This window comes from Sapajus apella, unplaced genomic scaffold, assembly GCF_009761245.1.
Source record: "Sapajus apella isolate SASKATOON/1434 unplaced genomic scaffold, GSC_monkey_1.0 scaffold37, whole genome shotgun sequence".
Classification (NCBI taxonomy): domain Eukaryota; kingdom Metazoa; phylum Chordata; class Mammalia; order Primates; family Cebidae; genus Sapajus; species Sapajus apella.
Window position 1 is genome coordinate 8,871,902 of NW_022436977.1, and position 26,729 is coordinate 8,898,630.

The 26,729-nt window shown below is 36.1% G+C and overlaps 1 long non-coding RNA gene and 1 pseudogene across 2 annotated transcripts; one reads left to right on the forward strand and one right to left on the reverse strand.

Annotated features, from left to right (window-relative positions):
- Positions 1–3,295: 3,295 nt before the first annotated feature.
- Positions 3,296–26,729, forward strand: LOC116564328. Its single transcript, XR_004274845.1, has 3 exons — positions 3,296–6,841; positions 23,804–23,807; positions 26,716–26,729. It is a non-coding gene; the product is annotated as an uncharacterized LOC116564328 (long non-coding RNA).
- LOC116564327 lies at positions 19,008–20,684 on the reverse strand (annotated as a pseudogene). Its single transcript, XR_004274844.1, has one exon. The product of XR_004274844.1 is annotated as a heterogeneous nuclear ribonucleoprotein A1 pseudogene (transcript).

Sequence of the window (26,729 nt, forward strand, 5' to 3'; positions counted from 1 at the left end):
TGAGTGAAAGTGGCTTCTGGTTTGGAGCATGTAATTGCTGATATGAAACTCTTAAGAATTTTTTTTTCCGTTGTTGTGCTGTCTTGTCATATTTGACACAGTGATTACTCCATCAGGCTGGGTTACTGAGGGATTGTTATGAACAGAGCCTCCCTGTTTATTCAGATGGTCATGTGAGAAAGAATGAGCATTTTTGTTTTAAGCCACTATAGTCAGGGAATTTTTGTTTCTGAAGCACAACCTAGCCTATCTTGATCAATACAGTAATGAATCCTGGAAGTGGAGTGCTACCATTAAAAAAAAAACCTAAACAATTACAGTGGCTTAGGTGACAGATGATGTAGCTACATGAGGTGATCCAAATTCTGCTGTGATGAAACATTTGGTAAACTACTACCTGTAATACTTGGAAGACAAATGATATTCTTAATAAACTTTTTATCTCTATCAGAAGACTTCAGATAACAGAATGTTAACAGCATGTTTTCATTACTGTATTAGCTGCATTTGACAATTTTTTTTTTTTTTTAGACGGAGGCTCGCTTTGTCGCCCAGGCTGCAGTGCAGTGGAGCAATCTCAGCTCATTGAAACCTCGGCCTCCTGGGTTCAAGTGATTCTCTTTCCTCAGCCTCTGGAGTAGCTGGGATTACAGACATCCATCATCATGCCCAGCTACTTTTCTTTTTTTGTGTGTGTTTTTAGTAGAGACGGGGTTTCACCATGTTGGCCAGGCTGGTCTCAAACTCTTGACCTCAGGTGATCCACCCGCCTTGGCCTCCTAAAGTTCTGGGATTGCAGGCGTGAGCCACCGCGCCCGGCCTGCAAAATATTTGAAGAAATTAACTCAGCTGAGAAATGGTAGAATTGCAAATGAGAACAAAAGAGAATGAAGGAACTCTAGAAATTTAGATCATGCAAGGCTGGAAAAGACAACAACTTCTTATCTCCAACCATTAAAAGGAGAAGGGCTTTAAGCAACAAAATTTAATTAAATGAAGAATATGGCCATTACAGTAATTGTTAAATCTTTTAACTAAGTTAAAAAGAGATCCCAAAGTGTTTCTATATGGGAATTGTTAAATCTTTTAAGTTAAAAAGAGGTCCCAAAGTGTTTCTATATGGGAATTCCTAACAGCATATTTTGGGACATTTATATATTTTCTGAATTTCAAGACAAATCAGTCAAGAAATTGTTGAGACAGAGAAAAGTATTGTAACTCTCTTGTTAGAATTAAAGCTTAGTAATCAACTTAGAGCCATTATTCTTTGAAGGAATTTGTTGAAGTCAAGCTCAAAAGCAAGAGCAGGGAACATTGACATGTGGAGTTCAAGGGTAAGGTCAACATTTCCAGGAACCAGAACAGGAGCACTTGGAAGGAAAGTGATCACGGTGGAATCACTCGGTCTTACTTGTAGCAATTGCCACGTTGTAAGTATGTGTTCATGCTTATCTGCTGCTAAGGGTTAGTCATTCTTGTAAATATAATAAATATCCATAGGTTTATGTAGATAGCATCCTTTATATGAATCCTGTCAATGGTGTTCCAAGAAATTGCACAACATAGGAACAAAATAAGCCCTTAAGTTGGCAATTTTGACTATGCTTCTGTGTAATGCTTTAACCTTGCCAAGAGATCCAAATGTTACATATTTCAAATACTACCAAATCAATTTGTTGGCACTTCCCAGTGTTTATTTGCCAAAGTCTACTATTCTTCGCAAATACTTTAACAAGAAATGCAAAGAAAAGAAGATGTGAATGTTACAGAATATTTCAAAAAGAAATCAGAAATGGATCTAAACTCTAAATTACCAAAAGCAACTCAGTTTCAACAGTAAGACCAAAATCAGGGCAGACAAAATGCTTTCATAATTAAAAAAGTAAGAGGCCAGTCATGGTTTTTGGACTTGACTAAAATCAATACCAAATAAAATCAATTTTATATCTGAAATATTAGTAACCAAATAAAGACAATTGGGTAGGGCAATTGATGCTTCATGGGCTTTAAATTTTTATTTTGGGACTGTCTTTTAAACAAATATTTGTTATACTTCCAGGTTTTAAAATAATTTTTTATTTCACATTTATGTTACTGTTTCCTTCATTTCTGTTGTCAATATATCAGGTAGAAATAATGATATTAAAATATATCATCTTGTCACAATATATTGGCTTGTAGTAATAAACTACATTTTAATTTTTTTAGCAAAAAATTTCCGAAACAGTATACCTACTACAGAAAAATGATTCCGTGTTTATTATGGTCACTCACAATTATTCAAAAATACATTAAGTATAGGGTTATGAAAACTACGGAATGCCAATTCTATATAATTTAGGAATTCCTCAGAATTTTCAGAAATTTTGATTCCTCATTCTCACACCTCAAATATTAGTATGTCAGGAATTTGGAAATACTAATGACCAATATATCTTTTCAGTTAGACAAAATGGCTTAGGAATCACGTGCTAAAGTGTCAGACTTCACCAATGCCTGATGGTCTCAAGGTACCCAGTCAAGGGTGGGGAGGAGCTGGAGGAGACCTATCTTTTTTATACTTTAAGTTCTGGGGTACATGTGCAGAACGTGCATGTTTGTTACATAGTTATACATGTGCCATGGTGGTTTGCTTCATCCATCATTCTGTCATCTACATTAGGTGTGTCTCCTAATGCCGCCCCTCCGCTAGCCCCCCACCCCCCAGTAGGCCCCGGTGTGTGATGTTCCCCTCTCTGTGTCCATGTGTTCTCATTGTTCAGCTCCCACTTATGAGTGAGAACAAGTGTTTAGTTTTCTGTTCTTTTAATAGTTTGCTGAGAATGTTGGTTTCCAGCTTCATCCATGTCCCTGCAAAGGACATGAACTCATCCTTTTTCATGGCTGCATAGTATTCTATGGTGTATATGTGCCACATTTTCTTTATCCAGTCTATCGTCATGGGCATTTGGGTTGGTTCCAAGTCTTTGCTATTGTGAACAGTGCTGCAGTAAACATACGTGTGCATGTGTCTTTATAATAGAATGATTTATAATCCTTTGGGTATATACCCAGTAATGGGATTGCTGGGATCAAATGGTATTTCTAGTTCTAGATCCTTGAGGAATTGCCACACTGTCTTCCACAACGGTTGAACTAATTTAAATTCCCACCAACAGTGTAAAAGTGTTCCTATTTCTCCACATCCTCTCCAGCATCTGTTGGAGGAGACCTATTTTTAAAAATTGTGGTATGCCTCTTGGCTCACTGCTGACTCAAATCATTTAAACAAAAACCAAATTTTGGATCGCTTGAGCCTAGGAAGTTCAAGATCAGCCTGGGCAACATGGTGAGACCCTGTTTCAACAACAACAACAACAAAAAGCCTGGCTTGGTGATGTGAACCTGTGGTCTCAGATATTTGGGAGGCTGAAGTGGGAGGATTGCTTGAGCCTGAGAGGTCAAGGTTGCAGTGAGCCATAATCATACCACTGCACTCCAATCTGGCTGATAGAGCAAGACCCTGCCTTAAAAAAAAAAAAAAGGAATTATATTTTAAAAGGCCCAAATTGAGCTTTTAGGGATGAAAACTACAATGTCTGGGATAAAAATTATGCTGATGAGATTAATGGCAGATTAGACATAGCAGAAGAAATGATCAGTGAATTCGAAGACATGGACATAGAAATTATTTAAGATGAAACAGAGAGGAAAAAGGAATTTAAAAATGTATTTTAAAAAGGAAAGGAAAAGAGCATCAGTGAGCTGCTGGATACCTTCAAGAGTGGAGAGAAAAAAAACTGTTAACCTAGAATTGTATTCCCAGCAAAAATGTCTTTCAAAAACAAAGGTGCAGTTATGGGAGCCTGAGGTGGATGATTGCTTAAAGCAATCAGTTTGAAGTTGTAATGAGCTATTATCGTGCCTGTGGAGAGCCACTGTACCCCAGGCTGGGCAACATAGCAGTATCTTGCACTTTAAAGAAACTTTTTTTTTTTTTTAATTTAAAAAAAGGCAAACACTTTTTCAGAATTTATCACCACAGACCTGCACCACAAGAAATGCCAAAGAAAGCCCTGTGGACAGAAGGTATATATCTGAGAACAAATTATTTACATGTACTGTATTCAAATTTTCAGTGGCCTTACAGATTTCTTTTTCTTTTTCTCCTTCATCTATCAGTTACTGAGAGAAATGTTTTAAAATTCGTTACTGTGGTGGTAGATTTGTCCATTTATAGCTGTGATTTCATGAGCTTTTGTTTTAATTTGAGATTATATTATATTCAGACAAGTTTATTTTTCTGGTGAATTGAGCCTTATTAGTAGTGACCACACTTAAAGTTTATTTTGTTTGAGACCGCCACACAAACTTTGTTTGGTATTTGTATGATATATATTTTTTCACTACTATACTTTCAACCTTTCTGTAGTATATACATACATTTTAAAAATCCAATCAGATAACCTTTGTCTTTTAATTACAGCATTTAGTCCACTATGTTTATGGTAATGATAAATTGTGAACATTCTGTTTATTATACATTCTATTTTTATGTTGCTTCTTGCTTTTATTTGAAGTATCACTTTTCTCATCTTATTTTAATATTCTGCTAGTTTTGGAAGTTATATACAGATTGTCCTAGACTTACGATGGTTTGACTAAATGATTTTGCAACTTTACAATGGTGCAAAAACAATACTTTCAGCAGAAGCCATACTTGTGCATACCCATGCAACCATTCTGTTTCTCATTTTCAATACAGTATTCAATAAATTACATAAGCTATTCAACACTTTATTATAAAACAAATGTTAGATGATTTTTTCCAACTTTAGGCTAATATAAGCATTTTGAGCATGTTTAAGGTGGCCTAGATTAAGCTGTGATGTTTGGTAGGTTAGGTATATTAAATGCGTTTTCAACTTATGATATTTTTAACTTTCAATGGATCTATTATGACACAACCTCATCATAAGTCCAGGAGCATCTGTACTTTATGCTGTTTTTTAAAATTTTATTTTAATTTTTTAGTGGATACTCTCCAGGAATTTACACCATGTATCCTTAATTTATTAAAGTCTATAGTTAATCATATTTACCCTTTTCCCAAACTGGAACCTAAAAATAATTAAATTCCATTTTAGACCATACACTCCTTTCTAAAAGGTGGCATCTGCTGCTGAGTTCTGGTCCAAGACTGCCAATCAAAAATGCAGGCTCAGAAGGGTCTATTACATCCTTGGATTTTTAAGTGTTGACCAGAAATGTGTGAGCAAAACAAAAATATGTTGACAGTTCGGCAGTTATAAGCCTCTTTTAGGCCTAAGAAAGAGAATATTTTATGATGGCTTTCCCCAGTAGTGGTTGCTACTGTTATCATGCAGAAAGCCTAACTGTACTTCCTGTCACATGTGGGGTGCTTTCTCCCCTGTTAAATAAGAGAAGTAAAAACTTCTAGTAGCCTCAGCTTGCCACTTCAGAAAATTATACCATGTATCCTTAACTTATTAATGTCTAAAGTTAATCATTTTTTTTAACCTCATCCTAAACAAGGACATAAAAACTCTTCAATTCCAATCTCCCATGGAGGAGTACAAGCCCCTTCTAAGGTGGCAGCAGTGAGTTAGTTTCAGTCCACCATTGACAACCAGGAATGTAAGCCCAGTACTTGATATAAAATCTCCTGTTTTGTTTTGCCTTTGTCTTTGTCAATGTGTTGTTGGCCAAATGAATTGTTTGCAAACCAGAAATGGCTGGCAATCAACCAGTTTTTAGCTTTTGCTAGGAGCAAGTAGAATTAATTATGATATCCATCTATTTACTTCATTCATTCATTTAATAAATGTTTGTTGAGCCCCCACAACTGTCCTGCAATTGTCCTGTAATCCTTTGTTTTGTTTTAACTACTTGATGAAGAGTGCCCCCAAATGTTTGACAGATTGTCTTTAGAGGAAACTGTCTTCATTCCAGGGCTTAAAGAATTTCCCAGGAGAGAAGTTAACATATCACCATCTGGTTCTATCAGATTTACCATAATATTTACCATTTTCTTGTTCCCTACCTCTTAAATTTAAGTTCTTCTGTCTGGGTTGACTTTCCTACCTGAAGTACATCCTTTATAATGTTCTTCAGTAGGAGTTTTCAGATTACAGATTTTAAACCTTTGCTTGTTTGAAAATCCTTTAAGTTCTCATTGTGGAAATTTTCTGAGTATAGAAATGTAGATTGAACAGTAGTTTTTTTTCAGCTTATTGAAATACCATTTACTTTATTCTCACTTCTATATCGATTGCTAAGAAGACAGCTGTCCATCTAATTGAGCTGCTTTCTCTTAGGCTGCATTTAAGACCTTTTGGTCATCTGTGCTCTGTAGATGCTTAATGATATGTTTAGGTATGGATTTCTGTTTATTATTCTGTTTGAGTTATTAAAGCTTTTGAATCTGTCAAATGGTGACTTTCTGGAACATTCACAGCCACTATGTATTCAAATACAGCTTCTGCTCCATTTTTTTCTTTTTAAAACTAAGTTCATGTTAGACTTTTTTTACTGTATCCTCTATGACTCTTAACCTTTTTTTCTTATTCACTCTGGGATATATATTCTGCATAACTTAATTGTTTTGATATGTTCTCTTTAGCTATATTGAATCTGCTGTTAACTGTATCCACAAAATTTTAAAAATTTACAATTATTACATTTTTCATTGTAGATGTTCTCCTTTTTTCTTCAACTTCATAATTTACTCATTATCAAGCTTGTCTTTTATTTATTGAAGCATATTAAGCAAAATTATTTTATGTCTGAATATGCCAATGTCTAAAGTTTTCTCAGGTTCATTCTGCTATCTGTGGTTTCTGTTTGTTGTCACCTGTGGGTCTTATTTCCTTAATGTTTGGCGATTTGTATTGTGTTGTAATATCGTAATTCTCCTCACATGGTAATTCTTAGAGGCCTGGAATGAAGCAAGTTTCCTCCAAAGAGGATTAGATTGTGCCAATTGTCTGGAGATCTGGAGGCACTATTACTCCACTCTGACTTTACATTTATTATTTGATGTTTTGGAGACTACTAAAATAATATAAAATTAGGCTGCAAACCTGCTTGAAGACCAGACTGTGAATACAGATTCTCAAGAGAAATCCTTCCTGTCTCCAGTGTGCTAAAGTTGGAGACATAATTTTTCTTACAGTCCTAAGGGTTGGGTTACAAGAAGGAGGGCCTTGAGTGTAAGTTGACCAAGTTTTGTCCAGTTGGCGTTTTGAACAAAGAATTAGACAAAATTCACAAAGTAACAAAGGAATGAAACACAGGAATTAAATAGCGACAGCAGGAATTTATTAAATTGGAGTGAGAAAGCACTCTATAGGGTGGTAGGTAGTGGGCCCAAACAAGCAGCTCACCGGCCCAGTTGCAAAGTTTTCTGGGTTTTAAGTACTCCTGTTGAGGTTCCTATTGTTACCTCTTACCTGGATGAAGGATTTGGTTTGTGGCTCATTAAAGGCTGAGGTGAACTGGTACCTGGTGCAGATGACGGGATGGTCCCTTCTTGGCCCACTGCCAATCCAAGGCACTCTCCTTTTCCACCTGAGACATCATGGAAGGAGAGGGTAGTAGGGACAGTAGCCTTTCATTCTTTGCTACTCAGGTGATTGTGGGAGATGGGGTTTTTCCTTTTGTAGCTTTAGAAAGTTGGCCTTAATTGGCCTTAGAGGCCCTGCCCCAGACCCAGGTGTTTTCTCTTTTAGAAAGTTAGCATAAATTAGCCTCAGATTTCCTGCCCCCAAACCTTGGTGTTTTCCTTGATTCCGCGTGAAATGGCTTTTAGTTCTCTGCCTCCAGACCCTGTTCTCCTGCCTCAGTTCCAGAAATGTGTAAGTATTTCTAATTTACCCTTATACTAAAGAGTAGATCTTTGTGGTTTCAGCATTGTATGAAGTTCTCCTCAAAGATATAAACTGTATTTTCCATCTTCTGTTGACAAGGCTGTGAAAACTCATGCTCAGGTTCATCCAGCTCAGCAAATGTTCTCAAGGAAGAAGTCGTCTTTCTGGGTTCTGCCTTCAATTAGTCTTTCTCTAGAGTTAATTTTTTTTTCTTCTTTCCAGATTAAAAACCTATGTAAGAAAACTTAGAAATGTTTTTGGTTACTTTCAATGAATTTTTTTTCTTGGCTCTCCTTAATAATTGTTTTTGAGTGGTTTGGCGTTTTCATCTGCAGATTCGTTTTAAGCAGTACTGTTTTTCCCTTTGCCACTTTCTGTGCTAACCCTTCCCTGTCTAGCAGCTCTGTGGTTTCTCCCCTCTGGTTGTCTACGACTCTAGTCCAAAATTATGCCTCAGTGGCGAGAAACTCTTGCCTCAAAGTGGCAGCTGGCTCACATCTGAAGCAGTATGTAGCTTCGCTCAGATTTCTATGTAGTTTTATCTATGCCACCCCCAACTATGATGTTATACAGGTTTACATAAGCAGTGACCTCAGGCAGTGATCACAACTATTTTTACACAGAGAGTCCAGCTATACCGTGGTTCCATGCCACACACATAGTGCTTTTGCTACATCAAAGGAGTGAATACTCCAATGGCCCCTAGCTGCTTTCTGGACCCAGACATCTGCAGGGCTGCAGCTTTAGCCCCGCATTGCTACTTTGCTGCCTTCAGTTTCTGACCCAAATAAATGCACATTTTGTATTTGAGTATGCATGAATCTTTTTCTTGTTAATTGAATCTATAATTCACATTTGTAGAGCAGGAGGAGAGTTCAGAGTTGAATTTACAGCACTCTTGACCTAAATTGTCCCCTTCACACATTTCTCTCAGTTTATTTTGTTGTCCTTTTTCTAGCTTCTTCATGTGGGTGCTTAGCTTCTTTTGAATTATTCTTATTTTCTAAAAATGAATTTAAGGTGAATATTTTGTATAGCTAACATTTACTAACCATTTGCTATATGGCAGGTACCAAGCTAAAAGTACTTTATGTTGATTATTTGTTGTAATTTTCCCAAAAGCCTTATGAAGTAGAAATGTTAGTATCTCTGTTTATTAATAAGACAGTTGAGATACACAGTGAATAAGAAATTAGTTAAGGGTAACCAAATAGATAGTCTGACTCTCAAAAGCCTGAGTTCTTGACTAGGTTTAGATACCTACCTATCACAACCAGTTAAGTGATGCATACTTGAATATATATAAAGAAAGACTTAATAGACATTTTTTACTTCTCAGTTTCCTTCCTCCTACCCAGTATATCTAAAGTACATGTATTTTGTTTTTGTTTTTTGTTTTTTTGAGACAGAGTCTTGCTCTGTTGCCCAGGCTGGAGTGCAGTGGTGTGATTTGGCTCACTGCAACCTCCCAGTTTCAAACGATTCTGCTGCCTCAGCCTCCCAAGTAGCTGGGGCTACAGGAGCCCACCACCGCGCCCAGCTAATTTTTGTATTTTTAGTAGAGACGGGGGTTCACTGTTGCCCAGGCTGCTCTCGAACTCCTGAGCTCTGGTGATCTACCCGCCTCGACCTCCCAAAGTTTTGGAATTACAGGTATGAGCCACGGCGCCCAGTCAGTGCACTGTTTTTTGAACTGTTACCCTGTTGTCCACCAAAAAATAAATTTAAATGAAATACCTATTTGAAGTCACTACATTTGTAGGAACCAGTACAAATTGTTTCTGACTTTTAGCTATTATAAGCTGCTTTGAACATCGCATACAAGTCTGTATATGACCTATGCTTTCATTTACCTTTGGCAAACAGGAATGGGATGACTGTGTGGCATGCTAAGTATGCATTTAATTCTTCAGGAAACTGCTAAACTGTTTTCCAAAGGGGCTATTTGTTACAGTCTTATCAGCATTGTATGAGAGTTCCAGTTGTTTCCAAATTTTCACTAACACTTGGTATGGTCAGTCTCTTTAATTTTGTCCATTCTCATGAGTGTGTAGTGGTATACCAAAGAATATGCTTTCCGTAATTTTAGCCTTTGACGTATATTAAGATTGTCTTTATGGCTGAGTATGTGGCCAGTTTTGGTAAATGTGTTATGTGCACTTGAAACAAGTGTATTCTGCAGTTGTTGGGTACAATATTCTACATATGTCTGGTTGGTGAATTTTCTTAATTTTGTTATTCAAAACTTTTATAACCTAACGGCTTTTGTTTGACTACTTGTTCTATTAATTACTGGAAAACGTGAGTTGAAATCTTCCACTCAATTCATTTCGCTTTTCAGGCCTTCAGTTTTTGCTATGTTTCAACCACTGACAGTTTTTCTTTTTCGGAATATCACGTAAATGAAATTGTTACAGGAAAGGAATCCTGATGTAGACCCCAAGGGAGTGTTCTTGGATCTCGCGCAAGAAAAAAATCAGGGTGAATCCACAGTGGAAGGCAAAAGCAAGTTTACACATTCAGAAAGTAACGTGGTTAAAGTACAGCTACTTCATAGACAGAGTAGGGCATTCCCGAAAGAGGAGAAATGCGCCCGCCCCTTACTTTGTAACACCAGGTACAATACTTGTTTAAGGGTAAAAAGATCATGGGGAGATGTGCTCTGCTACAAGGGTCTGTGATAAAGGATTAATTTTCTTAATTACTGTATTTTACAATAATCGATATTATCATATTTAAAGCAAATGCTTCTCAAGATAATGGGATACCAGAACACTCCCAAATCTGGGTCTGTTTAGTAAACATTATCAATCTGTTCCTTTAACTGTAAACATCTAGCAACTAGGAATACCTAACTTTCTGAGGATGCAGCCCAGCAAGGCCCAGCCTCAGTTTCCTAGCCCTCACTCAAGATGAAGTCACTCTGATTCGAATGCATCTGACAGAGTAACACATTACGTAACACTTTGAGACTTTTAGTCAGCATAATGTCTATGAGATTCATACAAGTTGTTGGATGAATCAATAGTTCATTCCTTTTTATTACTGAGCAGTAATCCATTCTGTAGATTATATGTTTGTTTATTCTTTTACCATTAAAGGACATATGAGTTGCTTCCTGTTTGATATGAATAGAGTTGGTATAAACATTCGTGTACATATTTTTATGTAACCATATGTTTTAATTTCTGTTGTAAATACCTAGGAGTAGAATTGCTGGGTCACATAAGTATGTGTTTAACTTGTAAGAAACTGGAAAGCTGTTTTCCAGAGTAGCTGCACAATTTGCATACTTTTCACATTTTCCTTAGAATCAATATTTTACTTCAACTGGAATGTAGAAGCCTCACCCACATATGTTCTTTTGTCCTCCATGCTTTATGTTATAATTGTCATACATATTACCTTTATATTCATTAAAAGCCCGTTAGATAGTGTTATGATTTTCGCTTTTAACTGTCAGATATATTTTAAGGAACTCAAGAGGGGAATAATCTCTGATAGTTTCCTAGGTAGCTGCTATTTTCATCATTCATCCTTTATGCATAATATGCTAAGTTTCCTTCAGGTATTATTTTGTTTTGGCTGAAGACCTTCCTTTAGTAATTCTTTTAGAGCAGATGTGATGATAACAAATTATTTTAGCTTTCCTTTGTCTAATGATGTCTTTATTTCAATTCTTAAATAATTTTAACAGTCTGTAGAATTTTGGGTGGACAGATTTTTTTCTTTGTTCCTGCTCTTTAAAAATGTGCCATTTCATTTCAGTCTGTCTGGTTTTTGATGAGAAATCAGTAGTCATTTGAATCCATGTTCTTTTTTATACTAAGGTTTTGTTTTTTTTTGGCTACCTTCACATTTTTTGTTTTTAGTTTTCAGCAATTTGATTATGGTGTTGTCAAAGTCAAATAAAACTCTGGAGATGAATCTCCAAACAAAATGTTTTATTTGGAAAAACAGAATTCAGGACATACTCATAGACCAGGGTGGTCTTTGATATCTTCAAAGAACAAAGAAAAGATTGGCGGTTTTATTAGACAAATGTTATGTATTGTTTTGAAAGAAAACTCCTTGGCATTAGGAAAGTTTTTGGGAGCTCATAAGCTCTGATGGGTGAGTAATGATGGGTAGGTAAAACTAGTCTTACAGTCATGTCAGTTTATCTTAGCAGCTACTACGTAAAAATAGTCTTAAGGTTGTAGCAGGTCATCTTGGCAGCTGGCTTAGGAGACAATCCCTGGGCAGGCACTTGTGCCCTGTGTGCTTTTCTTTTCTTCCCTGGTCTCTTGACTCTAATTTAACTGAGCATGAGAACTCCAGTTCATATAATCAGTTCTCACAGTGTTTCATTATAGATTTCTTTGGAATTTTCCTATTTGAGATTTGCTGAGCTTCTTGACTCTGTAGGTTTATGTCTTTTGTAAAATACAGAAAGGTTTTTTTTTTGTTTTTTTTTTTGTTTGTTTGTTTTGTTTTTTTTTGCCATTGTTTCTCCTCCCCTTGTTATTATGGTAAAATATACAGAAAATAAAATTTAACACTTTGACATTTTTAGTGTATAATTCAGTGGCATTTAGTATATTCACAATGTTATGCAACCATCACCACTATTTTGAGAAATTTTTCATTATCCCAAACAGAAACTCTCTACCCTGGAGCAATAACTCCCCATTCACCCTGCTCTTAGTACCTGGTAATTTCAATTCTATTAATACTTTCTGTCTTTATGAATTTATGTATTCTAGACACCTTATTTAAGTGGAATCATATATGTGTTCTTGCTCGTGTCTGAATTATTTCACTTAGCATAAATTTTTGGACATCATTCATGTTGTAGCATGTGTCAGAACTTCATTCTTTTTTGTGGTTGAGTGATACTCCTTTGTATGTAGTATCAAATTTTGTTTGTGCATTCTGTTTAATCCATCTTTTGATGGACACTTTAGTTCTTTCCACCTGTTGGCTATTGGGAATAATGCCGCCATGAATATTTGTGTACGAGTATCTGTTTGAGTCCCAGTTTTCCATTCTTTGAGGTATATACTTAGCAGTGGAATTGTTGAGTCATACGGTAATTTTATATTTAACATTTTGAGGAGCTGCCAAACTTCCCATAGCGGCTCCACCATTTTACCTTCCTACCAGCAATGTAAAAGGGTTCTTTCTTGGGTGAATGACGACTATCTGGGCTGGTGGTATGGAGATAAACAAATTTACCAAGACCGTTGTAGGTAAAGAAAGGCAGATTTGTTAAAGAAAATATAAAAGTACATTTTCAGGGAGCAATGGGCAGAATCAGCAGAAGATTAGCTGAATACAAGGAAACAAGGCTTGCTGGGGATTTTATAGAATGGTGCTTATGCTGAAGAGTGCTCCGTGCAGTACTGATAACGCTAAGGTTACAGAGAGCTAACTTGCAGGTGTCTGGTGATAGTTGGACCCAGGAGGGCTCTGTGTCTCATTTTGCTTTCCCTTGGTCCAGCCAGCCTGATTCCTTTTCCCTAATTGGGAATTCACAGGTTCTAATTCTTCTACATCCTTGCCAACACATGTTAATTTCAGTAATTTTGGGAGTAGCCATACTAGTGACTGTGAAATATTAACCATTAGTTTTTTCTCCTCTCTGTCAGAGTCTCTGATAACACAGACATTAGACCTTTGGTACTGTCCCACAGGCTCTATAGGTTCTGGGCTTTTTTAAGAAATATTTTTTTCTCTGTTTTCAGATCAGATAATTTCTATTAACCTGTCTTCAAATTCACTGACTCTTTTTTTTCAATCTCCATTCTGCTATTAAGGCCTTCTAGTGAGATTTTAAAAAAATTAGTGATTATATTTTTTTCAGTCGTAAAATATTCATTTGGTTCTTTATAGCTTCAGTTTCTTTGCTGATACTTTATATCTTTTTATTCATTTTAAGAGTGTAGGTCCTTACTTCCGGGAACACCTTTACACTACGAATAGCTGCTTTAGCATCTTGGTCAGGTAATTCCAACATCTGTGTCAAATCAGCATTGTTGTGTGTCAATCGTCTTTTCTCATGTGAGCTCAGATCAGTCTAGTTCTTCATATACGAAGTAGTTTTGGATTGTATCCTAGGAATTTCAAACATTATGTTAAGGGACTCTGGGTTTATTTAAATCCTATGGAGAATGTTGATGTATTTGTTTTAGTAGGCAGTTGACCTTATTGGGTTCTGGCTGCACGTCCCAACCAGCTTCTGTGGGTTGTGGTTTCAGCTAGTTCCATTTTCAAAGCCCTCAGTTTTATTCAGATTTGTCACACATGTATGCTGCTAAGTGGCCATTCTGAAACCTGGCATGTGGTTTATCTCTTAGTTTAGTCTTTGGTATGTTGTTTATCATCGAAACCACACATGCGTTCCTCAGAAGTGATACCAGAAATTCATAAACAACTTTATCTGGTAATTTTCCGAAGATCCTCCCTTTAAGTACTTTCCCCAGTAACTTCCAGTCTCTTAAGCCTCTTTTTTGATCTTCCATCTGTAATACTGGAGCTTTATTTACCCCCACCCTGTGTACACTTGTAATGACTGTACTCATATCTCGGGACAAGTTAGTGAGAGGGAAGGAGGTTAGTGAGAATTTAAAAAGCAATGATGTGCACCTCACTCTCTTGAGACTATAGCTCCCATGACTGGAAAGTAACCCCTTCCCCCTCAGAATTTTGGTGCTTTTGTAGCTGCTAGGAGATCGCTGTCTTCTTCCTTGATCCTGAGCAGAGGGCTTTTCTGGAAGCTTTCTCTAGCCATACCAATGCCCATCTCCACATTACAGAGTGCCTTATATCCACAGTGGGAGATACTAAAGGGTGTGAAAAGGGTTTATTCACTACCAGTTAGGTCTGCTGTACTTCAAATTTTGTTGTTCTTCAAACTTCATACTGTTACCTTCTTCTTATAGTACTTACAGGTTGTTATATGCATTCTTTCCAGGTTTTATAGCTGCATTCAGTGGGATAGTCAGAGTGGAGTGTGCTTACTCTATCTTACCCAGAACTGCAACCCTTAAAATAATTTTATAATTAACATCGATAGTAAGGGAGACTATACTTAAAACAGATAAATAAAACTTAACAAATTTGACATGTAAGCACTCTGAATGCCAGGCCAAAGTGTTCTTTACAACTCTCCATAGAAATTGAATCTAAGTCGAATTTCAGGTAGAAGCAAACTTTATAATTTCACCAAACCAAGAGCAAGTCAAGAATGCCTTGTGTGCTACTCTGGCTTCTTATTTTCAGGATCTAGAAAAGCTGCTCTGGCTAGCTTAAGAAGAATAACTTACTAATCAGGTATTATAGGAAGAGACAAATACATAAATCAGAAATGAAAGTGGGGACACAACTATTGACCTTTCAGAAGTAAAAAGAATTATAAGAGAATTCTCTAAACAATTGTGTGCCAAAAAATAAAGATAAATTTGATGACATGGATAAATTTCTAGCAACAAGTAAATTACCAAAACTGACTCAAGAAGAAATAGAAAATCTGACTAGAGCTATAATAAGTAAAGAGAATGAAACATTAATTAAAAACTTGCCAATGAAGATAAGTCCAGGATCTGATGGCTTCATCAGTGAATTCTACCAAACATTTAAAGAATTAACACCAATCCTCAATTTTTGAAAAAATAGAACAGAACACTTCCTATTTTTGATGCCAGCATTAACCTGATACCAAAATCAGATAAAGACCTCACAAGAAAAGAAAATTACAAAGCACTATCCCTAATGAATATAGATGTAAAAATTCTCAACAAAATACTAGCAAGCCAAAGCCAACAACATATTAAAAGATAATATACCATGACCAAATGGGATTTAATGGAATCCCAGGAATGCAAGGGTGTTTTGAGGTGAGAAAAATCAATGTAATATAGCACATTAATGGAATATTAGAATACCACATGATCATCTCAATTGATGCAGAAAAAATACTTGCGACAAAATCCAACACATTTTCATGAAAAAACTCAAGAAACTAGGAATGAAAGGGAACTTCCTCAATATGAGAAAGGGTAATTATGAAAAACTCATAGCAAAAATCATACGCAATAGTGAAAGACTAAAAGCCTTTTCCCCAAGATGAGGAACAAGACAAACATGACTGCTTTCACCACAGCTATTTGACATTGTATTGGAAGTTCTAGCCAAAATAGATAGATAGATAGATAGACAGACAGACAGACAGAAAGACAGATAGATAGACAAATAGAAAGATAGATAGAAAGATAGGTAGACAGGTAGACAGGTAGGTAGACAGGTAGGTAGACAGGTAGACAGACAGGTAGGTAGACAGGTAGGTAGACAGGTAGGTAGATAGGTAGGTAGGTAGGATGTTCCTTCTTTCCCTTCACCTTCCACCATGATTTTAAGTTTCCTGAGGCCTCTCAAGCTGAGCTTCTGTACAGCCTGTGAAACTATGAGTCAATGAAACTTCTTTTCTTTATAAATTACCCAGTCTCAGGTAGTTCTTTATAGCAATGTGAAAACAGTCTAATACAACAAACAATCTACTTAGAATAGCATCTGGGAATAAAATATCTGGAAATAAATTTAACCAAGCGGTAAAAGACTTGTACACTGAAAACTATAAAAAATTGCTGACAGAAATTTAAGAGGGACTAATTAAATGGTAAGACATACTGAGTTCATGGATTAGAAGACTTATGGTTAAGATGACAATACCCAAAGCAATATACAGATTCAATGCTATCCCTATCAAAACTCTGATAGTCTTACTTTTTTTTTTTTCAGGAATGGAAAAGCCAGTTTTCAAAATTTTATAGAATTGTAAGGGTCCCCAAATAGCCAAAACAGATGAACAAAGTCGGAGACCACACACTTCTTGACTTCCAAACTTAGTACAAAGCTACAGTAATCAATACAGTGTGGCGCTGACATAAGGATAGACATATAGATAAATGGAATAAAGTTGAGAATCCAGAAATAAACAATATATGTATGGCAGATTTTTTTTTTCATTTTTTGTGGCTAAATATACATAACATAAAATTTACTCTTAACCGTTTTCAGTGTACGATTCAGTGGTATTATGTATAATCATATTGTTGTGCAACAATTGCCACCATTCATCTCCACAATTCTTGAATTTGGTAAAACAGACTCTATACCCAGTAAGTAATAACTGCACATTGCCCACTTTCCCTATCCCCTGGCAATCACAATTCTACTTTCTACCTCTTTAATTTTGACTATTCTAATATCTCATTAAAATGGAATAATGTAGTATTTGTCTTTTTTGTGACTGGCTTATTTCACTTGGCATACTGTCCTCAAGGTTTTTTCCTGTTATAGGACATGTCAGAATACTTCCTTTTCAAAGCTGAGTAATACTCTGTTGTATATACATACTACCTTTTGCTTATCTATTCATCTGTCAATGGACACTTGGGTTGTTTCCATATTTTAGCTTTTGTGAATAATGCTGCTATGAACAATGAGTGTACAAATATCTCTTCAAGACCCTGGTTTTAATTTTTGCATGTAGGAACAGTCAAGCTTTATAAAAATAAACCCACTGTTCAGGCTATAGTCTAGAAAGGGGAATTGCTGTGGTTAAGATCCAGGCTTTCCAATTTTAAGCCTTTAACTCTTATTGTTGTGCAACAGTTGCCACCATTCATCTCCAGAATTCTTGCATCTAGTAAAACTGAGACTCTTTACTCATTAATAACTGTACATTGCTTTCTACCTCTTTAATTTTGACTATTCAAATACCTCTAGACTACTTTTGACTACTCTAATACGTCTAATACTTTTAAAGGCTTAAAATTGGGAAGCCTGGATCCTAACTACCGCAATTACTATTTGTTTTAGGACAACTACTGACCTAGAACATCATAACACATAACAGGCATTCGATGAAGAGCTGACTGAACGACTAACTTGAGAAAGGCAATAGAATAGGCTGAAAGCTGCAGCTTGATGATGATCGCCCTGGCTTTCAGAAGCATGGTTACTGATGCTAAGTTGTTGCTGATTAGGATGAATATAAAACCTATTTCTGGAGGCTACCTGATGCCACTGACAGAAAATAATCAGTCCTTTCCTAGGACAAATGGTGGGATCCTGAACTCCGTAAAACACATATTGTCAGACTAAACAGAAGGCTTCTAAAGCTACTTCCAGATTACAGCATCAATAAATAAATAAACACCTATGAGTTTCTGGATTCAACCAGCAATTAAATTTCTATAGCAGTTAAACACACTATTTCTGGTACTTGATCTTACTGTGAATGCCAAAAATGTCTTCAGAATCAGGAAGGTGAAGCAGCGTCTTCTCTCTTTAGAATACCTGTATTACTGCACCTTCACTAAACTTTGCGTGGAGACAGTTTACTCTCAGTTACTCTTTCTTTGATTTCCCATAAGCTTTTTACCTGGAAGTGAGGTAGAACACATTAGATTCTAATGGAGATTTAGTTGTCTAAAACTAACCAATTTATTTATACAGTCACTTTGTCCTCTGAACTTTCTCTTAATCTTTGTTTCATTATGTATGTGCCTGAAGATTTGAAAACCTTTAACTGTTGAAGTATAGTTACTTAAATAAGAGTATTGCTTATTGGCTGACTTTGAGAAGCAAGTTTACTAGAGAGAGGCTGTTGATTGGCTGATTTTCAAAGGGTGCTGCCATTGATTGATTACTTATATGAAGTTATTGATATATCAGCATGGGTTTAAAACTTGGTTTTGGTTGTTATCGTTAAGACCAATTTATAGACAGTGCTTTTCTAGAAAAATGCAAACTTTTAAATTCTCAGAACTTTGTTACTTTACTTGACTATGTGTTAAGTGTACTAGACCATATCAACATTTCTTTTCTAACAAAATTAAATCATTTATTGAATACACATGATAATGGATGATACACAGGCTTCATTTCCATCTATAATTTTATTTGGTACTATCATTTAATTTAGATATATTACATAGGATGTGCCAACAATCATTTTTTATAACCAATAATTTCATGATTTTGCTTGAGACATCCGTTTTAATGCTAAGCTTCAGGTCATAGCAGTAAGTATCAGTTCAACTACACCAAGGTTTCTGAAGACGATAGCTTCATTTAGTCTTGACATGTAAGCAGGTTGTATATAAATTCCAAATACAACCTTGCATCACCCTGAAGGAATTCTAACTTCACACTGTTGGGGAAATTTACCAAGATGGCTTCAGAGTAAACTAACTTTACATAGCACATTAAAAAAAAAAAAGACATTTATTCAGCATCACGATCAGGCTATTACATTTAGTAATCAACAGCATGGATGCAAAAAAGAAATCTACATTAAAACCCTTTTTTGGAATGCTTTACACTTTCCACAGAACAGAAACTAAAATAGCCCATTACACAATTAGTCACAAGGCAGTCCTGGAGTTTTTTGCACATATACGTGAGTATTTGTCTAAAACATATCTTCTTTGTAGCAACTAGGACCTGTAACTACTGTGCTTGGCTGAGTTGACAAATCTGTTGTAACCTGTAGCTTCCCTGTCACTTCTCTGGTTGTCCTCTCCTGCTAAGCTTTGTTTCCTAATTAAAAATTTCTGCCACTGCCATAGCTACTGCTGCTACTGGAACTGCCATAGCCACCTTGGTTTCATGGTTTGGCAAAGTATTGGGCTCCACCACTATAGGGGTCAGAGCTTCTGCCCCCAAAGTTTCCTCCCTTTGTGGGTCCAAAATTTGAAGACTGATTGTTGTAATTGCTGAAATCATTGTAGCTTCCACTGCCTCCAAAACTGCTTCCACTACCACCACCAAAGCAGCCTCCACCATCATTGTTACAGTTGTCATGTCTGCTGCTCCTGCCATAGACACTGCCGTGGTTTACATAACCCTGTCCACCACTTCCATAGCCTCTACTTCCTCCAGAGTAACCAGGGCTGCCTCCTCTATAACCACCATCATTACCAAATCCATTATAGCCATCCCCACTGCCATGATATCCACCACCTTGGCGGCCACCAAAGCCACCATGGCCACTGAAGTTTCCTCCATGATCAAAGTTGTCATTCTCATCAAAACCGCCTCCACAGCCACCAGAAAAATTTTTATAACCAGTTTGACCTCTTTGGCTGGATGAAGCACTCACCATCTCTTGCTTTGATAAGGCTTTCCTAACTTCACAGTTATGGCCATTCACGGTATGGCATTTCTGAATAACAGTCTTACCCATGGAGTCATGGTCGTCAAAGATTATAAAGGCAAAGCCCCTTTTCTTGGCACTGCCTCGGTCACTTGTGATTTCAATCACTTCAATTTTTCGATACTGTTCAAACTAACCTCTTAGGTGATGTTCTTCAGTGTGTTCTTTAATGCCATCAACAAAAATCCTTTTCACTGTTAAGTGGGCACTTGTTCATTGAGAATCTTCTCTTGAGTCAGCTCTCTTTGGTTCCACAACTCTTCCATCCACTTTGTGTGGCCTTGCATTCATGGCTGCATCCACCTCCTGCACAGTGGCATATGTGACAAACCCAAAGCCCCTGGAGCTCTTGGTGTTTGGATCTCTCATTACCACACAGTCCGTGGGCGTTCCCCATTGCTCAAAATGGCTCCTCAGGCTCTCATCAGTTGTTTGAAAGCTCAACCTTCCAATGAAGAGCTTCCTCAGCTTTTTGGGCTCTTTAGGAGACTCTGGCTTAGACATCATGGCAGGGAGCAGAGAGACTTTAACGATGCTTCTTTAGCGGCATCCACTGGCAGAAGAACCATATCAACATTTCTCGAAGTATATACCACACCTCGGTTCTAAGGAATGTAAACAGAAATTCTGTGTAAATAAGAATTCCCTGGAAAATAATATCATTACAACTAGATTAGGCAACAACAGGTGAGTTTGTGTATTTCAGAATTTCTCAGAGGATTTAATATGCACAGCGTGAATCCACAACTGAGATGTATAGTATATGGCTTTCTATAAGGTTATTTTACTTTTTATTTTTGAGAAATATTTCTCAAGGATAGGAATCCTCAAAACAGATTTTGATAAATATTATTCTGGCTGATTTTCTTTGTTAGGAGCTGGGAAACTATGGCCCATGGGCCTAATCTATCTGCTGCCTGTTTTTGTAAAGCCTGCAAGCTAAGAGGAATTTTATATTTTTTAATGGTTTGGAAAAACAGATCTTATGACACCTGAAAATTATATAAAATTTAAATTTCATTGGTGAATAAAATTTTATTAGAATACAGCTATGCTCATTTGGTCACATACTGCCTATGGCTGCTTTTACACTGAAATGGTAGAGTTGAGTAGTTGCAACAGAAATCCTATGTGTCACTCTTACTAATTCACAGAGCTGCTGAGTGCACTCTAAGTCACAGTGATATAGTTATAACTGTATAGAATTCCAAGTGCGTACCATCATACCACCATATTTTTTTTTGTTCTCAGTTTTACCAGTCATGTCAAAATGAAGAAAATAGTCGACTCTAAATGTCGTGTTTTAAAGACAAAATGAAGTGTGGATTATTTTGTTGGCAAAGTATTGCATTTATCTTGGAATAACATTAGAGCTGTGCCACAAGAATATACTATACATCTGCTTACCAGACTCAACACTCATCACGATATTCCCAACTCTCAGGAATATAATAATCAGAAAAATTAAAAAAGTAAAACTGAATATTTTATTATAAATTATTTATGAAGATAAACAGTGGAGGAGACTGCAATCAAAGTGAGTCTCCAGGTGGCTCCTCTGTTCGCCACGTGAAGAACCCGTTTGCCATTGATAGTTAATTATACTGCAAGAGAGAAAAAATGTGTCTAGAGAAAATTATTTAAGACTGTTAGGCTTGTGATGAGCACAGTTGCTTGAAGAGTTGAGAAGAAGCATCAGTAACCAAGTAAAGAATAAGGCAAATGATTTCAAGTTCTTTTCCTTGACTGTATAAGTCCACAGATCATATTGATACTGATCAATTGTTTATTCTTAGAGATAATACCAAATTTGAAGTGAAATAAACATTAGACTCTTTATATAGAGAAACTACATGTGAGAGATATTTTCAGAGAAATTGGAAAAGCAGTAATTCAGTAAAATCTGAAGTGGAATTTACTGAGATGTGTTATAATCAATGGTGGTAAAAATATCTGGGGCAGGCAAAGGCTTTGGTTTACAAATTTACAAAGGCTGTGAAAATGTAAGCTGATTAAAGCCTTGCTTTTTCATTGTATTACTCATCCGTAGATATTTTGAGGAAAATATTTGAATTTATCATGTAATGTTGAACTGGTAGAATAACAATGAACTTCATTTGCTCTTGTGGACTTCATTACTTCCAAGAATTTTTGTCTGAAGTATAAGTTGAATACCTAGATTTTCCCTACCAAAAGTAATTTTATGGCTTAGCAGTGGTAACATTTTATTTTGATTTTTTTTTTTTTTTTTAGCTCAGGGATGAGATTGCAATTTTTTTGAAGAATAAGAACACCTTCAACTAATATATTGAACTCTGAATGGCTTTAGAAATTAAATTTTGCAGCAAACGTGATAGTTGTTTAATAAATTCAACCCAAAATTATAAAGCAAAACGATACTTATATGTGAAACTTAAAGTGAATTAAAGTCATTTTGACAATTTTTGAATCATGAGACATGACAAGTATGCTAGAAAAAATTTAAACAAGAAACAAGATCTTCAATACTACACAAATTTGCAGTGGATATATTTTCCAAGCTCAAACTACATTTCTAGTAGGACTTTGATGCAAGTGCAAAGGGAATTTCCATATTTTAAAATGAATTTAACAGTGAAATTGAGGCACTTCCACCTAACACTTAACTAGGAAGTGATTAACCTGCAACGTAATGACATGCTAAAAGGCAAATAAATACCTTAAGAGAATAATCTAATGAGATTCTGTGAATGCCTTCCAAGTGAGGAGTATGTTCAATAAAAATCATATGAGTGTCTCAATATTAGTATTTTACTAATAGTCACTGTGTAACATAAAAATATATTTTAATGATAAAATACATAAAATCTCATTACAAATCAGCATTAACAGGTAAACATTTGCAAATGATTTTTATGGTAAGGAACTCTATGAATCCCAATTTAGCAAAAATATTATTCCTGCCATTAACAAAAACAGTTCAATTCTTCTCACTAGTAGAGCACTATAACAAAAATTGTACTCAAGTTTTATTATATTTTGATTTTCATGAATTAAAAATTTGCGGAAATTTGTTTCCTCTCATTACATAAAAATCTATACAGTATCTTCAGTTTTGCCTCTTGGCCCACAGAGTCCGAAATATTTACTATCGTACCTTTTATTTTTTTTCTAAGAGACAGGGTGTTAGTCTATCACCCAGACTTCAGTCCAGTGGTGTGGTCATAGCTCACTGCAGCCTTCAATTCCTGGCCTCAAGTGATCTTCCCACCTCAACCTCCCAAAGTGTCGGATTACAGGTGTGAGCCACCACACCTAGCCACTATCACACCTCTTGACCCTAAAAAAGCCATTACAGAAAAGGCTTGCTGAATTCTTAAATAGACCATTGAATTAGAATGGGAAGCCTAGAACAAAAACATGCATAGGTAGATGAACCTTGATTTAGGAAAAGGTGGTACTGCAGTTTAGAAGGGAAAGAAAATTCTATTCAGTTGAAAAAAACATCAACTTTACCCTACCTCACATCATACATGGAAGCAATTCAAGGTGGATTACAAATCTAAGTGTGAAAAAGTGAATAATCAAACTTTGACAGATAATGTAAAAAGAATGTCTTTATGACTTTGAAATATAGAAAACTGTCTTGAACAGAATATGAAAAGTGTTAACCATCACAGAAAAGTAATAAACTTTACTACATTATAATTAATATCTTCTAGTTATCAAAACATGCTATACAGAGAATAAAGAGGCAAGTGACAGTGTGATATAGGTTGGATGTTTGTCCCCTCCAGATATCATGTTGAATTCTGATCCCCAATGTTGAAGGCTGGGCCTAGTGGGAGGTGTTAGTTTCATGGGGGATGATCCCTCATGAAAGGCTTGGTGCTCCCCCACACATGGTAATGAGGGCATTCTTGCTCTGTTAGTTCACATGGAATCTAGCTGTTTAAAAGAATCCGAGACCTCCCTCTTCTCTTCTCTTTTGTCATGTGACACAGCTACTCCTCCTTCACCCTCTAGCATGATTGTAAGCTTTCTGAGACCTTCACCAGAAGCAGCCATCAGAATTTTGAGTCAAAATAAACTTCTTTTCTTTATAAATTACCCCCCTCAGGTATTGCTTTATAGCAATGAAAACAGCTGAATACACAGTGCTTTAGATTTAAATTGACAATTCTGTGACAGCAAAAGTTTCAGTAAGTGGCCCCAGTAGGTAGCAAGTTCCATTTTAAAAGGATAGCAATCGCAAACCTCAAGGTTTACAGAAAAGAGAGCTAATAATCTTACCTTTACTAGTTAGTAGAATTTATAATAAATCTAGAATATAAATTCTCAAATATGAAACTTAATTTATCAAATGAACAATAACTTCTTGATATTTATTATTGCTATTAAGCAGTACTTTAAAAAGAACACAATAGATGGTACTGGAACTAAAATGTTCAAGCATTACAAATAAATTATTTTTCATTCATATGATACCAACCACAACATTTTAAAGGCACTGGTTCTATTAGATACAAAATTAAACCTGATTAAATTGAAAAGAAAACACATTACAATGTAATTATCCATGTGGATGTCATTTAGAGCCCTGGTTTCACTGAAATAATCATTAGAATAGTAAGTAAACCTCAACAAAACCAGTACTCTATTTTACATTAGTAAATATATTAGCTTTATTGTAGCCGGTGGGCAAAAAATAATTTGATAAAACTCCTGGAGGATGACACATTTCACAGTGAGATGTTTTTCCATCTTTTGCTTTATCTGATAAATATAGGAACCATTAGCAGTTTAAATGTGGCCAGTTTAGGTCAATAAAATCTAGGAATTTAAATTTTTTAAGTTAGTATTTCAAATTCAGTAATAGAATCCAACAGACAGATGTTAAATGTGCCTTCATTAAATGCCTCTCTGGCTTTTATATATAATTGCTAAAATTATCTCAGGACTACAGTATCAGTCATAACAATTTTTCTTATGTAACCTAATCCTCCATTTTTAAAAGAGCTTCTAAAAATTGGCGGCACTGTGGCTCATGCTTGTAATCACAGCAGTTTGGATGGCCGAGGTGGGTGGATCACTTGAGGTTAGGCCAACATGATGAAGCCCCATCTCTACTGAAAACATGAAAATTAGCTGGGCGTAGTGGTGCACACCTGTAACCCCAGCTGCTCAGGAGGCTGAGGCAGGAGAATAGCTTGAACCTGGAAGGCAGAGGTTGCAGTGAGCTGAGATCATGCCATTACACTCCAGCCTGGGTGAGGAGCAAAACTCCTCTCCAAAAAATAAAATAAAAATAAAAATGTTCTTTACCTAAGACAATTTTGGAGCTTATCCCACTCTCTGTACTTCATGCTATGGTACTACTTTGTGCCTAATATTTAATTCATTTAGTCATTCAATAAACAAATTATTGTTTGTTTTGGAGGATTCCAAAGAAAAATACTTTGTCAGATTTTGGAAAACAGAAGACCTATATAATATTCATAATCTATTTGTTATGTACCAAGAACTATTCTGTGAATTTTGTATGCATTATCTGTCAATTTGTTCGGAAAAACAACTATTGTAATCATTTAGGGATGAAGAAAGTAAGCCTTAGGTAGGTGAATATTCTTTCACAGGCAGTTGAAACCAAAGTCTAAATTGAGAAAAATTTTGCTTACCTATTAGGGAAGACATGTCAGTATATTAAGACTACAGTGATAGATAAACAGTGACTAAAAATATGATAACTTTATGATAAGGAATCTAAAACCAATTGAATGTCTGAAATTAGTTAAAATAGTTGATCATTAAAATGTAAAAGTGAGGGGCTGGCTGTGGTGGCTCACGTCTATAATCCCAGCACTTTGGGAGGCCAAGGCGGACGGATCATGAGGTCAAGAGATCGAGACCATCCTGGTCAACATGGTGAAACCCCGTCTCTACTAAAAATACAAAAATTAGCTGGGCATGGTGGCGCACACCGGTTGTCCCAGCTACTCGGGAGGCTGAGGCAGGAGACTTGCTTGAACCCAGGAGGCAGAGGTTGCGGTGAGCCGAGATCGCGCCATTGCACTCCAGCCTGGGTAACAAGAGCGAAACTCCGTCTCAAAAAAAAAAAAAAAAAAAGTAAGAGTGAGCCTAAAATCATATACTAATCCAATGAAAATATTATGTTAACTGTTCTCATTAATATAGATATGGTATGTCTATTCAAGATCTGTTTTATGTCCTTAGATAAGATTTTAGAATTGTTTATTATGTAGTCCTAAAATCTTGTTATATGGTTTCTTAGTTATTTACTACTTTTTAATCCTATGGTAATGGAATTTTTTTCAATATCCATTTCTAGTGGGCTATAAAACCATTGGTATTTGTATATTCAGTATTCAGCCATTTTGGTACATTTTGTCAGTAGTTCTTGGAGTTCTTCACTCAGTTTTCCAAGCATGTCATCTGCAAATGGAGATAATTTCCCCTTTGTCAATATTTGTATTATTTTTTTAATTGCATAAGCTGGAACCTCCAAAAAGAAAAAGGTTAAATATGCAGTAGACATTTATCATCTTGAGAAAAGCCTATTCAACATCTGAACCATTTCTTTGCTGAGGAATTTTTTGCCCTGTGAATCAGTTAAAGGCCTGCCTCTCCCTGTATGAGCAGCAACAGTCAAATGCTTTACC